General features: G+C 41.9%; 1 protein-coding gene across 3 annotated transcripts in view; it reads left to right on the top strand.

Annotated features, from left to right (window-relative positions):
* The first annotated feature begins 4,438 nt into the window (after positions 1-4,438).
* The window catches only part of RNF2 (ring finger protein 2), a 43,439-nt gene continuing 32,742 nt past the window's right edge, over positions 4,439-15,135 (top strand). Inside the window, exon 1 of one of the 3 annotated variants that reach the window (XM_055582952.1) lies at positions 4,439-4,460. The gene's annotated coding sequence lies outside the window, so the exon portion shown is untranslated. Of the gene's footprint in view, positions 4,461-5,058; positions 5,217-15,135 lie in introns of those variants that run through there. The other 2 variants (XM_055582950.1, XM_055582951.1) reach the window with 2 other exon arrangements.

The raw sequence follows: 15,135 nt of genomic DNA on the forward strand, positions 1-15,135 counted from the left end.
CACAAAAAGAAATGCACTATGTTGAAATACAAATAAAACTTCACTAAAGCTTGTGGCTAGAGCTATATTTTTTCAGCTGAAGAGGTAGTAAATCTCGAGTTGCCTGCTTCCTGAAGCCACCTTGAATTACAGGTCTCTTTAGGCCTTCCTACAACGTTCCTACTTAATTTCACCCTTTCAAAGAAAGCACAACAAATCTAAAAGATGACAAATAAAGATGCTGGTAGATGTAGTTTGACAATGATGGTGGTGGTGGTGGTGGTGTCCATGGGATTTCTCAGCCAAGAATACTGGAGTGCGTTGCCATTTCCTTCTCCAGGGGATCTAACCAACTCAGGGACTGAACAGGCGTCTCTTGCATTAGCAGGCGAATTCTTTACTTCTAAGCCACCAGGGAATCCCTTGAAAATTATATTACAAATGTGTATGTGTGTGTGCGCTCAGTTGCTCAGTTGTGTCTGAGTCTTTGCGTCCCATGGACTATTGCCGGGAGAAGGAAATGGCAACCCACTCCAGTACTCTTGCCAGGAGAATCCCATGGATGGAGGAGCCTGGTAGGCTACAGTCCATGGGGTCACGAAGAATTGGACACGACTGAGAGACTTCACTTTCACTTTTCACTTCCAGGTACTGGAAAAGGAAATGGCGACCCACTCCAGTATTCTTGCCTGGAGAATCCCAGGGACAGGGGAGCCTGGTGGGCTGTCGTCTATGGGGTCCCACAGAGTTGGATACGACTGAAGCAACTTAGCAGCAGCAGCAGTAGGACTGTTGTCTGCCAGGGTCCTCTGTCCATGGGATTCTTCAGGTAAGAATACTGGAGTGGGTTGCCATGCCCTCCTCTAGGGGATCTTCCTGACCCAGGGATCCAAGCAGCATCTCTTGCATCTCCTGCACTGGCAAGCAGATTCAGGTTTTGTTTTTGTTTTCTTATAGTGATTAAATCCCAATATATTCCAGTCCTTTAACCTACCTTTCAGTTTTGTTTTCTTATGTAACTTTTCTAAGAAAACAAAAACAAAACCTGATGATTTTCTGTCAACAGGTCAGGTTCACATACTATTATATATAGCATTATTATATATAGCATTGTCTCTAGCTTCTTTAAAATGAACCACACTGATGATTAAACACTTGGAATAAACACTAGTGTTGAGAGCACATCTGTGGAGGTGTTTGTCTCAGCCTGCTTACCCATTAGAAAGAAGAAAAATGCTGGAGCTGCGTATGTAGCACAGAGAGGGAAGGCATAGGTGGCATCATGGAGTGTAGCCTGGACTTGGAGTCAGATGCCCAGCTTTGAGTCTCAGCTCTGCTATGAGCTCAATGTTTGGGACAGTTAGTTACCCACAGAAGCGACATTTTCCTCTTCCGTGAAGTAGGAATAATACCTTGGAGGGTTGTTCTGAAGAGTCAGTGAAATAATGACTGTAAAAGTGTTTGATAAACTGTGATATATATATATATGTATTACAGCTTATATATATAATTCTCTTTTTAAAAATATGTGCAATCAAGCACATATTTTTTTTTAATTTACTTATCTAGATGTGTTAGGTCTTTGTTGTGCCATGTGGGCTCTTTGTTGCATTCAGACTCTAGTTGTGGCACCTGGGCTCAGTATCGCAGCTCAGGGGCTTAGTTGCTCTGCGGCATGTGGAATCTTAGTTCCCTGACCAGGGATTGAACCCACATCTCCTGCAATGCAAGGTGTATTCTTAACCACTGGACCACCAAGGAAGTCCCTATAGCTTCTTATTAGGGACTAATAATTAAATCATTAAATGCTGATGGACTGCAATCTTCATCTCAGATAAGCAGGTAACAATTAGATATCTGGAGCACAGCTGAAAAAAAAAAAATCCATGGGGTGGATATAGACTAGGCAGGCAAGAATTTCCATTTAAGACAAACTATCTAAGTAGAGAAAGCCTCTAGGGGACTAAATGCAATTCTGATAAAAAAATCTGCTCTTATGCAGTAAAGTGAGACATACCAAGATCATATGAACTATTCTACTTCATATACACACTGGGATCAAAGATTCCCAGTCTTTCATTCTCTTAATGCCTACTTATTCAGCATCTACTACATGCCAAACATGGTGCTAGATATACACTTTTTTTCTTATAAACAAGATTTCTGCTCCCAAGGAACTTGTATCCTAGTTATATTAACATCTTTATTTCAAGCACTTGGAATCTACTTGTGCTACTTGTGCAAAAGTATTAGCACATCTACTATGTGCTAATACTTTTGGTCAACAAAAGTTGACCAAGCTGAACTAATCTCAGTTTGTAGTATCACCGTAACAGAAAACCAGGAAAGAGGTGATTTTTGTGATCAGAGATGTCTACCCAATTCACCATGTGATTAACAGGGTACTACTTTTAAAGTTTTAAAGGAAAAGGAACTTTCTAACTAGAAATCATCTAGTCATCCACCTAAAATACTTGTATTATATAGTATTAATTTAGTGTCTTCCTGATTAAAACATAATTACTACTTTAACAAGAGGGTAGAGTGTTAATAGGAAATGTTTTAGAAAGTGGTGACCTTTACGTTGGGTCAAAAAATAGCAAAAAGAATGTAGGCTGGATATGTCAAACCACTATTGATAGACTGACGATGGACTTGACATTGATTTAATGTACAATACAATTTTAAAAGGGGGAAGAAAGATGAAAAGTGCATTCTGTTTATATGATAGTCGACTCTTAACAAGTACAGTGAGGTTTTTTCTTTTTTTGAAAACATACCTTTCTTGAAGGCATTCAAGAGAGCCAGTGTTATGAAATAAAATGTAGAGCTTTTCCATAATATCTAGAAACAAACTGGTGGGCTCAGGGTGACTGACATTAGTGTTGTCCACAGGTATCACCACCTCTCCTGAACTCCGTTCAGCCTCAGTTTAAGGACTCAGTCCCTGTGAAGATGGAGGAGGCTACGTAACTAGTTTTGGCCATGACATTTGCTTCCCAACCTAAGGATGTGAAAAGTTCATAGGGATTCTTCAGTCACTTTCTTCCTCTGTCACAGAGACTCAGTTGCTGTGTTCTGGGTGACCTCTCTGCCAATCTGGTTCCTGGAGTGACTGGAATAGAATAAGCCCGATTCACAAGAATCATGAACAAGCAATAAACTTTTGGTGTGCTAAGGCATGAAGATTTGGGAGATGAGGTGTCTGCTACTGTACCATAATATAGCCTTTCCTGATTAATGTAGTCAGGGGACTTCCATAACACTCTCAGTCCAAGTTTTTGAGGAAGAGATAAAATAGATAATACGAGCTCCATTAATCTGTCAGTAGTGTCTTTCAAATTAAGGATGCTAGCCTGAGGTCTAGCTTGTTAATCACATTTAATCCAGATATCCCATAACTTTTCAATTTTTCTACTAATTCTCTTGTCAATCTTTTTAAAGTACTATTTTAGCTTTTACCCATAAAATTCCTGTGCTTTTTTTTTTTTACAAAGTTTATTCTCAAAATCATAACCTTGCCACATATTATTTGCATATACATTTTCACTAGGGTAAAATGTTCTGAATTATGAACAGCATTAATGCGATGACATATGCAGTTGTGAACAAAGAAGGGAGACACTTCTGCAACTGCATTCTCTCTAGAAAGTGGACACTTACAGGAAGGGAGAGGCAGGAGCATTCCTGATTTTCTTTTCTTTTTTTTTTTTTGTTCCACATTGGAAAAACAGCTTAACCTTGAAGGGCTTGTCGAGTCTGAGAATCGTCATTTCTTATTTAAAGCCTTACATAGTAAGTGAAAGTTTTAAGTCTGGTTTTGCTCTTGTTTATCTTAATGGATTGTTAGGTAGGGCAAATGATGTGTTGTCTTAAATATTTTAACGCCTGTCTTCTTTCTACTTATCCAAAGCTATCCCTCCCAGTCCTACTCAACTCCGAGCTTCTCAGGAAATCTTCGCTAACACACCAGCTAGAATTGATCCTTTTCTTTCCCAAAATCTTATGTAAATTCATACCATTTATTTGGCATTGCTTGTAGAGAGTTTAGAGAGTTCAAAAGCTGGAAAGGACCTAAGAATCATTCAACACAATCCTCTCATTTTGCAAATGAGGAAAGTAAAGTCCAGAACAATTATGTACTTTAGTTAAGTCACACAGTTAGGAGACACATTGGAGGCTATAAACCTAGTTTGCCCAATTCTCAGCGCACTCCCTTAGTGTCCCAAGTGCCTTCAGTTTACTACCTGAAATTGTTGGTTATTTTTCAAGAGAACAGATCATCTCACCAATAGTACATCTTGCGATCCAGGAACTCTTTATCTCAGTTTGTAGCTTAATCTATTCACATTTTATATACTTGGTGGTAGACTAATTGGTTGTGTTTTAGGTAACGACCACATCTGTTACATCTATCACTTATTCTCAAACTCAGAAGATAATACTGGGAGGGGCTGAGGAAGGATTCAAACAGCCGCAAGGTAAGTAAACCGATGAGAACCAGGAGAACGCTTACAGACGTCCAAGAATACACACTTAGCATTGAAGGTCGTTTCCCCTGGAATTGGGTCTTGCTGGTTCACTCTGCAAGGACGGAAAGTGTGTGTGAGCGTAGCTGTGGGGTGGGGGAAGGCAGAGTGCCGAAGTTCAGGTGAAGTTCTAGAGGTGAAAGCCTGACGAGGACGTCTACCGAGTGGGATGGGTGTAAGAACAGGAGGCAGTCACGGGCGAGAGCAGGAGTGCGAGCGCGAACCCCAGCAGCGGGCCAGGGAGGCGCAGTGAGGGGCGCAGGCAGGAGCAGGAGAGCTCAAGGAGAGAGAGCGCCGAGAACGAGGTGGCGCCGCCGTCATCCGGGCGTTGCCCGGGGCCGCGTCGCCCCGCGGAGGGCGCCGAGGGGCGGGGCCGGGCGGCCCGGGGCGGGGCGGCGGCTCGGGCGCTCCCGGCAGCACGCGGCGGCGCCCCCTCCCCTCGCGCCGCGGGCCTCCCCGCGCCGCGCACGTCCCCGTCCCGCGCCTCCGCCCCCTCGCCCGCCCGCCCGCTCCTTCCCGCCCTCCCCCGCCGCGCCGGCCAAGCCGGCTTCCCCTCGGTCTCTCATGAATATTGAGCGGCCCCTGTTGTATTTCCCGAGCTCCATTGCGGAAGCCGAGGCTCGCCATATTGTGCGGCGGCGCCGGCGGCTTGTGCCCGAGTCTCGCTCCGGCCGCGGCCCGCGGAGCCCCGGGTTGGGGCAGGAGCCGGTGAGGCGAGGGACGCGCGGGGAGGCGAGGGGGCGCGGGCGCGGCGGGTTCGGCCGCGCGTCAGCTCGGCGGGGCTGCGGGCCGCTGACGGCCGCGCCGGGGCCGGAGCTGAGGAGGGGCTGGTGTGTGTATCCGCGGGGGTGTGAGGGGAGATGGCGCCGCCGCCCCCGGCCGCTCTCGGGGCGGGGATGGCCGGGGAAGGCGGCTTCTCATTGTTCGCGTTTCTTCGAGGGTCTTGGCGGGGGTGGGAGTCCGGCTTGAGGAGGACCCCCGGTGGGCGAAGCTCGGGGATTCCTTCCTTGGTGCGAACCGCCCGCCGCTCACTCTGCGCGGAGACCGGGGCTGCGCTGCGGCACCCCGTCGGCTCCCCGGGCCGGGGGGGCCCTCAGCCTCTCCGCGGCCCCTCTCCGGAGACTAACCGCGTGGAATGCAGGGTTTTCCCCCTTCTGGCTTCCCCCTCGCGGCCGGGGGTGTGTGTGGTGTGTGTGTCCGCGCTGTGAGGGCGGGGTAGGGGCGCTTTGTGTGCCGAGCCCGCTCTCCCCCCGGGGTGCTGGAGTCGGGGTTGGCGTGTCGAGGCGGTCCTTGGCGTCGGGGTTCCCTGTAGGCGGCGGGGAGACCCCTCCTGGTGAAAACATTCCTGGAGTGCCGCCTGCCTGCTCGGGAGTATCTGTTGCTGCGCTCTCAAACCCGCGAGGGTGCCCCGGAGGAGTCGAGGGGGGAGGGGGCGTCTGGGTTTGTTCCTGATGGAAGCTTCGCGTTTTGAACCCCGTCGTGCACGCGAGAGCTTTGGCCCCGAGTGTCGCCGGGGAGCCCTCGTCCGGGTTGTCAGGATCGTTTCCCTCCTAGTGAAGCCGTCTCCCTGCTCCCAGAGCTACTGTTAGTAAAAAAAAAAAAAATTGAGCTAAAACTTTGAGGTTCATTGCGATTATTTTGGGGGGACCCGAAGACCACTTACAGGCTTATCTCCTTGAAACCTTTTTTGGGTTTCTACTGCCTGGGTCTCCCAAGTTTTAGAGAATGTGTGCCTTTAACGTGGTTAAATGGTTTGAGAATGTCAGGTTCCTCGGAGGTGTGTACAGATTGGTTTGCGGTGAACGGGATAGGTTTGCATTCGGCCTTTTCGTAGTATGCTTTATTTCTTTTAAAAATTAAAAAAACTGAGACATTCCAGTGTTTTAGACTGAGAATTATGTTGAAAACTAATTATGTGTGATTTGCATTGCATAATCTACTTTTTGTAGTTCCACGATGATCGGCTAGAATACTTAGTATAATTGGCAGAGAATCTGCTTTCCTCACTTGCAAAAGAGTGTAGTTTTTGAATATTTTAATAACTCAGATTGGTAGTAGAACTTGTGTTTTTAAAGTGGTTATTTCATCCTTTGATTTATCAAGAATTTAAATGGCAGCAATATGACTCTTAGTTATTGCCTTTTCCCCCTAAAATTTCTACTTGTCACAATCAACAGGTATTTTAAAAAAATCTTGTTTGTACGTTTAACGTAATTTTTAATAAAACAATGGGTATGTAAGACTTCATTTTCCAAGGCTAGGGCAGCAAATCTGGCCCCTTACTTTTTCTAAGGGTTGGTGATATTTCTTCAGCTACCTTTGTGGAATACACATTTGAGGTTAACTATAGTAGGTGTGAGAGTGAAATGAAGAATTTATGAAGGACAACTGCCAGAATAGGCTAGTGGGCTTGAGTATTAGAAAAATATGCTGATGGTTCTCAAATGTGCTGCATAGAAAAATTTTAAATTAGAACCATTAACATAATGTAGACAATGCAGACATTCAGCATACTGAGAATTTTGAGTTTTTCCTCTGCCTGTTGGAACTCTGACTGCTAGCTCCCAGGTTTGTGAGGAGAGAAATATGGAGCAGGTCAGCAAACATCTTTGGAATTTCATTTGTCTGTCACTGACCTTCAGCATGTGGTGTCAGGTCTGTCTCTTTAACTTGATTTATTTGTGGTTTGTGTTTATATTATGCAGTCTTTGGAGTAAAGGTGATATATGTCTAATGAATAATATATAACCAGATGTTTCAGTGACAGTTTCATTTCTATACATTAGCACAGAAGCATAATTCCTTCCAGCGAGAGAAGTGAGCTAACATTTTATTAAATAACACTTTTATTAAAATCATGGCTGTGTTTCTGATATGATTTAAAGCATTCAGAATTTTGTATCCACTCGTTAAATCTGGGGAAACTAGACAATGCATCACAGTTTACAGTTTTTAAAAAAGGGAAAACACTGTAAGATTATATAGACTGCTGGTGTACAGATCTACACTTGATTTTTAATTAGTGTTCTTTGTTAGACATGTTATGGAAGACATTGTCAGACACTAGTTATTTAATTTCCTGATTTTTTTCATCTCTGAAACCTTATATCAACAAGTTATTATAGCAACGTATTGAATGATTGTTTGCATTGAAATGAGTAGATCCTGGTATAATTTGAGTACAGAGGTACAGTAAAATTTACCCTGTCCATTCTCTGTAGGTTGAGATATCCTGTCTGTTCCCCCATCAGATTTTTCATTTTTTCTACCTAATGTGTCAAACAGGTCCTCTGGTGTCCCTTGTTAGGCATAGAGCTTGGTTGATTTTACATAGATATACTGACTGTGGTAACGAAACTTTTGGCAGTTAAGTAGCAACTAGTGTTACTATGTCCATAGGCAGGAACTAGGTGATGAGTCCCCGACTTTATAGGTGCTAAGCGAGCAGGTGGCCCACTCTCCGTTTTTATGCTGTGTGGAGGAATTCCAGTGGAACTTTCAAGTTTAAAATTTTTTTCACTTCTCTTTTTGTCTTATGGTTAATAGGCAGCAGAGGTGGACTAATATGTCTGGGCCTAGTGATGCTTTTTTTGGATGCTCAGGAGCTATATAAATACATTACTAAGAATTCTGAGAAAGATTCTTATTGCTTGAGTTTGCCTTTTCTCTACTATCTGCCATTTTGTCATAATTTTAAAAATTCAGTTTATTAAGTACAATAATGAAAAATTATTTTTGAAATTAACCTCAGATTAAATTGTCTAGTGAGGACATCTTATTAAATGAAGTAACAAACCATATAAAAATATCAAAGCATTTTGGTCATTTGTTTTCAACAGTTGTATTGATTTGGGGCTCCTGCAGGAGGGATTTCTTTGTGTGTCTCTGCTGTAGCGTGGAGTTTTATTTTATGAAGAAGTTTGCTTCTAAAGTCAATGTGTAAAATGAAAATCACATATAATAAAAAATTATGCTTGAAATCTCTCAGGATGGGAAAAACATACCAGTAAGTTCAGTTCAGCTTTAGTTTTGGAAGATTGCTGTTTCTTTTGCTGAACACTAGATGAAGCAGTCAATGTGCACTATGGGCCATGTTGAACACAGCAAATAAAAAGAAAATCCTTAAACTTAAGAATCACATTCAGCATGTCGTCATGCTCATACTAGAAGAGGCTTATGGGAACTGAGACCACTGAGGAGTCGGAGTCGCAGATCGGCTGTACTCTGATTTTTTCTAGGATGCTTGTGTTCTGAGAGAACGTGGCGGGTGTGCTTGGAATAGCCGGAACTGTTTAAATATTTCTCATTTCCTCTCTGTTTTTTGTGTGTTTCTTTGCATGCTGGATAGTTTAAATTGCAAAAGTTAGGTGATATTTGTGTTACAATGTAACAGACACAAATTTAAAGGGTTTGGCGTTATTCTTTCTAAAATATATTTTATCTGTAGAAATAATTTCAAAGTTCCTTTACTTTCCCCTTTAATAAAGCAACAAGATATCTATCTCAGAGGAGAGCATTTAGAAGAACAGGGTATTAGTGTCCAATAGACAAAATAGAAAGTTCAATAGGAGTTTGAACAGAATACAGGGATATGGTTAGATGACTGTAAGAGCAGAAAGAGAACATTATAGTAATCTGTCAAAGAGCTCGGAGAAGAGCTTCTGTTGGTCTAGTTCTGAACTTTTGAGGTCAGCCTTGTTGAGCTGCTGATGAGGCTAGTTCTGGGGAATACCGAAAGAAGCTGGAGGCTGGAACCAGTTGTTGCTGCCAATGACTAGAAGGGGGTCCCCTCGGCCCTTTTACTGCTTTCTTACCTCCATTGGCAAAGCCTAACACGGACCTCCCCTGGCAGAAGAGTTGGTGAAATACAGTTGCACAGTCTCAGCCCAGCACCACAGAGCAGTCTAGAGTGGTGATTTTGGAGTAGAGACAAGGAGTAAATGACCTGTACAAGTAATATAGATTAAAATAATTTAGATAGGGAATCCTGTCCTTACCTCGCCTGTTTAAAAAACATTTACTGATTATCTTCTGTGTGCCAGATCCTCTGCTAGGGATTAGGAATATAAAAGTGAATTGAATAAAGTCTCTGTTATTGAGGAATTTACAATCTAAGCGGAGATGACAAACTTATGTACAGAGTGTTAAATGCAATAATACATAAATGATGTGCTTTGGGAATCCAGAGGACAAGCAGCCTACTTGCCTCTTTTCCCAGCTAAACCTAATGACCACTGTTTTTGTTTGGTGTTTTGATCAAACCCAAGTTCATTCTGTTTGATGTCCTATGAAAGCCATTCCTCTGAGATGCCTTAATTTTATCATGCAGTTATTGTCTTTAGTTAAGTATTTCTCTTTGCTTTATTTTTTTAGATTATAAAGACCATCATTTTCTCTGCACTTTTAGCCTAGCTTAGTACTTCACACCTAGAAGACGTTTGAGAAATAGTTATTTTTGCAGTGGATAATGGGGATTAAAGTATTGCTCATTACCTTTGTAGACATTGTTTCCTCCTTCCAGGGTCATGAGCAAATAGTTTGGCTAGAGTGTTAGGATTTTATAGATGTGAGAATTGAAAGCTTAAAATAATTGGTTCATATAAGCTGTATACTACCAGTAACTGAACTAGAAATAGGACTTTGGATTTTTGATGTGTTATAGTCCAGAGCCAGCCATTTTGGTAGGGATTTCATTTGATGGCTATTAAATAAAATCCTCTTCTACTTCTCTTACTATTTTATAGCCTAATATATGTTCCAAAATTTCCATTATTTTGGGATGGAGGGAGGAAGAAAAGACAAGCTCCTCATTTTATTTTCTAAAAATAAAAGCATCATGCAGTTTCTTTTTACATTATTCTTATTAGTTGTCCACTGTTTTCTTTTTATCTACCCCGTGTTGATTGTGCTGGCTCTGTTAGCTATTGTAAGATGTGCAGATCTGTATACTTCATTTTGACTTGTTTTTAGAATTATTCTACTTGTTTCCCCCACCATACACAGACTATGTTGATTTAACTTAAAACCAACTGATTTTTCACTTATAAAAAGATGTATGCCTCTATGCCAGTAATTGCATTAAATCCTCACTATTTATACTATTTACTATATAGAGTTTAATTCAGCCTGGGACGGCTGTCTTGGAAGCCAGCCAAATGTTTTATGGAAGGCTTTCCTGTATTACAGAGGGGTAGTGTTGTGCATGGAAGAAGACGCTTTAGAATTCAAGGCAGGAGACTTGATTTCTAGGCCTGGTTCCACTACTAGCAAGCTTCTTGGCCTGTCTATTTTCTTTTCTATAAAAATAATAATAAAAAAGTTGCATCCCCATTGAACTTGGAGGTTATTTGTAAAGATATAAGAGGTAATGTAGGTAAAAAGAGGTAAACAGCAAAGAGCATTGTAAATACAAGAAGATGTATGTTAAGAAAGAGAGATTGATCTGTGGCATGGATCTTGAAAGAGATCTTGGGAATAGTTGTGTGTCTACTTCCAAGTTTTTGAGTCTTCATATTTAAAAGAAGGTTGTTAGAGTGAAAATATGGGGTGCAGGAGGAATTGTGGATGTCCTGTAACCCTACTTTCCCAAAGTCTGGTCAATTGTGTAATATTCTCAATCTTCTCAAGTAACTGTCAAGGTCGATGTGCTTCATTAATTTCTTTTCTCCAGGACTAAATATCTTAGGAGACGATACCTGAAATTTATACACCTAGGACCAAAACTCCCACTTCACAGATTGTTTAAATGACGGGCCTGAGGGAGTAGAAGTAGATGCTATTACTATTTTTACTGGAAACTACCTATTTTTGTTTTATTTATGCTGTTTTATAATATCACTTAGAGAAAAATCTCTGTACTTTTAAAAATACATTTAGCAGGATTAGAAATTATATCTGTTATTTAGTTTTAATGAACTTACCCTCTTATCCTTGATCTTAAAAGTTTTAATTGACATATTTGTGAAGAAAACATGCCTTGTTGAATTAGTGGAAAGATTTTTTTTGTAGCTTTTTTATTTTTTGTGAGGTGCTGTCCTCTAGGAATATGTCCTTCCAAATTGTAAAGTAATGGTAACATGTTGAAGACTAGGATATTGATAGCAAGAGCAATGGAGTGGGTTGCCATTTCCTTCTCCAGGTGATCTGCATTGCAGGCAGATGCTTTACCATCTGAGCCACCATGGAAACCATAGTTTAGTCTCCTGAAATATTTTTTCCCCAGAAGTCTCTCTAACTTTTGAAAAACTGTTACGGTTTTGTATAATTTAAGTAACATGATTATTAATGTCAATTAATTTTATTCTGAAACATGTGAAGTTTCACAGACTACATAAGCTGTCATTCACTTCTTAAATGAATTGTTTTTAGTTTTAATTCCTATGTGCAATATGTTGCTCAGTCCTTTTAAAAGTAATTAAGAGCTAAGAATGGGGGAAAATCGATGTTATTAAGTTGTCTTTTTAACCAATATAATAATTTTCAGTTGTCAGTTTATTAAAAAATTTTTTTTAATATTGGATAATTTAAGAACTGGAAAAATCATGCTTTCAGTATTCAGTTTTAATTGCTGTTAAATTTTGATGTAATTCCCTTTGGAAATAAATTTTAACTTTGGGCTTTTTTGCTTTTCTTCTTTTCATAGTAAGGCCTCCTCAGACAGCCATTTTGCTTTTTTGCATTTCTTTTCCTTGGGAGTGGTCTTGATCCCTGTCTCCTGTACAATGTCAGGAACCTCCTTCCATAGTTAATCAGGCACTCTTATCTATCAGATCTAGTCCCTTAAATCTACTTCTTACTTCCACTGTATAATCATAAGGGATTTGTTTAGGTCATACCTGAATGGTCTAGTGGTTTTCCCTACTTTCTTCAATTTAAGTCTGAATTTGGCAATAAGGAGTTCATGGTCTGAGCCACAGTCAGCTCCTGGTCTTGTTTTTGCTGACGGTATAGAGCTTCTCCATCTGTGGCTGCAAAGAATATAATCAGTCTGATTTTGGAGTTGACCATCTGGTGACAGCCATGTGTAGAGTCTTCTCTTGTGTTGTTGGAAGAGGGTGTTTGCTATGACCTGTATGTTCTCTCGGCAAAACTCTTTTAGCCTTTGCCCTGCTTCATTCTGTACTCCAAGGCCAAATTTGCCTGTTACTCCAGGTGTTTCTTGACTTCCTACTTTTACATTCAAGTCCCCTATAATGAAAAGGACATCTTTTTTGGGTGTTAGTTCTAAAAGGTCTTGTAGGTCTTCATAGAACCGTTCAACTTCAGCTTCTTAAGCGTTACTGGTTGGGGCATAGGCTTGGATCACCGTGATATTGAATGCTTTGCCTTGGAAACGAACAGAGATCATTATGTCATTTTTGAGATTGCATCCAAGTACTGCATTTCGGACTCTCTTGTTGATCATGATGGCTACTCCATTTCTTCTAAGGGATTCCTGCCCACAGTAGTAGATATAATGGTCATCTGAATTAAATTCACCCATTCCAGTCCATTTTAGTTTGCTGATTCCTAAAATATCAATGTTCACTCTTGCCATCTCTTGTTTGACCACTTCCAATTTGCCCTGATTCATGGACCTGACATTCCAGGTTCCTATGCAGTATTGCTCTTACAGCATTGAACCCTGCTTCCATCACCAGTCCCATTCACAAATGGGTATTGTTTTTGCTTTGGCTCCATCCCTTCATTCTTTCTGGAGTTATTTCTCCACTGATCTCCAGTAGCATATTGGGCACTTACCGACTTGGGGAGTTCCTCTTTCAGTATCCTGTCATTTTGCCTTTTCATACTGTTCATGGGGTTCTCAAGGGAAGAATACTGAAGTGGTTTGCCATTCCCTTCTGCAGTGGACCACATTCTGTCAGACCTCTCCACCATGACCCGTCCGTCTTGGGTGGCTCCACAGGGCATGGCTTTAGTTTCATTGACTTAGACAAGGCTGTGCTCTGTGTGATCAGATTGGCTAGTTTTCTGTGATTATGGTTTCAGTGTGTCTGCCCACTGATGCCTGCTCACAACACCTACCATCTTACTTGGGTTTCTCTTACCTTGGACGTGGGGTCTCTTCACAGCTGCTCCAGCAAAGTGTAGCCGCTGCTCCTTACCTTTGACGAGGTCGCCCCTCCTGACCTTGAACATGGAGTAGCTCCTCTCGGCCCTCCTGCACCCGCGCAAGCACCACTCCTTGGACATGGGGTTGCTCCTCTCGGCTGCCGCCCCTGACCTCGGACGTGGGGTAGCTCGTCTCGGTCGCCGCCCCTGACCTTGGGCATGGGGTAGCTCCTCTTGGCCACCGCGCTTCTGTGCAAAACAGAGAAGTGAAAAGCAAAGGAGAAAAGGAAAGATACAAGCATGTGAATGCAGAGTTCCAAAGAATAGCAAGGAGAGATAAGAAAGCCTTCCTCATCTATCAGTGCAAAGAAATAGAGGAAAACAGCAGAATGGAAAAGACTAGAGATCTCTTCAAGAAAATTAGAGATACCAAGGGAACATTTCATGCAAAGATGGGCTCGATAAAGGACAGAAATGGTATGGACCTAACAGAAGCAGAAGATATTAAAAAGAGGTGGCAAGAATACACAGAAGAACTGTACAAAAAAGATCTTCATGCCCCAGATAATCACGATGGTGTGATCATTCACCTAGAGCCAGACATCCTGGAATGTGAGGTCAAGTGGGCCTTAGGAAGCATCACTATGAACAAAGCTAGTGGAGGTGATGGAATTCCAGTTGAGCTATTTCAAATCCTAAATGATGATGCTGTGAAAGTGCTGCACTCAATATGCCAGCAGATTTGGAAGATTCAGCAGTGGCCACAGGACTAGAAAAGGTCAGTTTCATTCCAATCCCAAAGAAAGGCAGTGCCAAAGAATGCTCAAACTACTGCACAATTGCACTCATCTCACACTCTAGTAAAGTAATGCTCAAAATTTTCCAAGCCAGGCTTCAGCAATACGTGAACCATGAACTTCCTGATATTCAAGCTGGTTTTAGAAAAGGCAGAGGAACCAGAGATCAAATGCCAACATCTGCTGGAGCATCAAAAAAGCAAGAGAGTTCCTGAAAAACATCTATTTCTGCATTATTGACTATGCCAAAGCCTATGACTGTGTGGATCACAATCAACTGTGGAAAATTCTTCAAGAGATGGGAATACCAGACCACCTGACCTGCCTCTTGAGAAACTTATATGCAGGTCAGGAAGCAACAGTTAGAACTGGACATGGAACAACAGACTGGTTCCAAATAGGAAAAGGAGTATATTAAGGCTGTATATTGTCACCCTGCTTATTTAACTTCTATGCAGAGTACATCATGAGAAACGCTGGACTGGAAGAAGCACAAGCTGGAATCAAGATTGCCGGCAGAAATACCAGTAACCTCAGATATGCAGATGACACCACCCTTATGACAGAAAGTGAAGAGGAACTAAGAAGCCTCTTGATGAAAGTGAAGGAGGAGAGTGAAAAAGTTGGCTTAAAGCTCAACATTCAGAAAACTAAGATCATGGCATCCAGTCCCATCACTTCATGGCAAATAGATGGGGAAACAGTGGAAACAGTGTCAGACTTTCTTTTTCTGGGCTCCAAAATCACTGCAGATGGTGATTGCAGCCATGAAATTAAAA

The sequence above is a fragment of the Bubalus kerabau genome, chromosome 5 (genome assembly GCF_029407905.1).
Source record: "Bubalus kerabau isolate K-KA32 ecotype Philippines breed swamp buffalo chromosome 5, PCC_UOA_SB_1v2, whole genome shotgun sequence".
NCBI classification, from domain to species: Eukaryota; Metazoa; Chordata; class Mammalia; order Artiodactyla; family Bovidae; genus Bubalus; species Bubalus kerabau.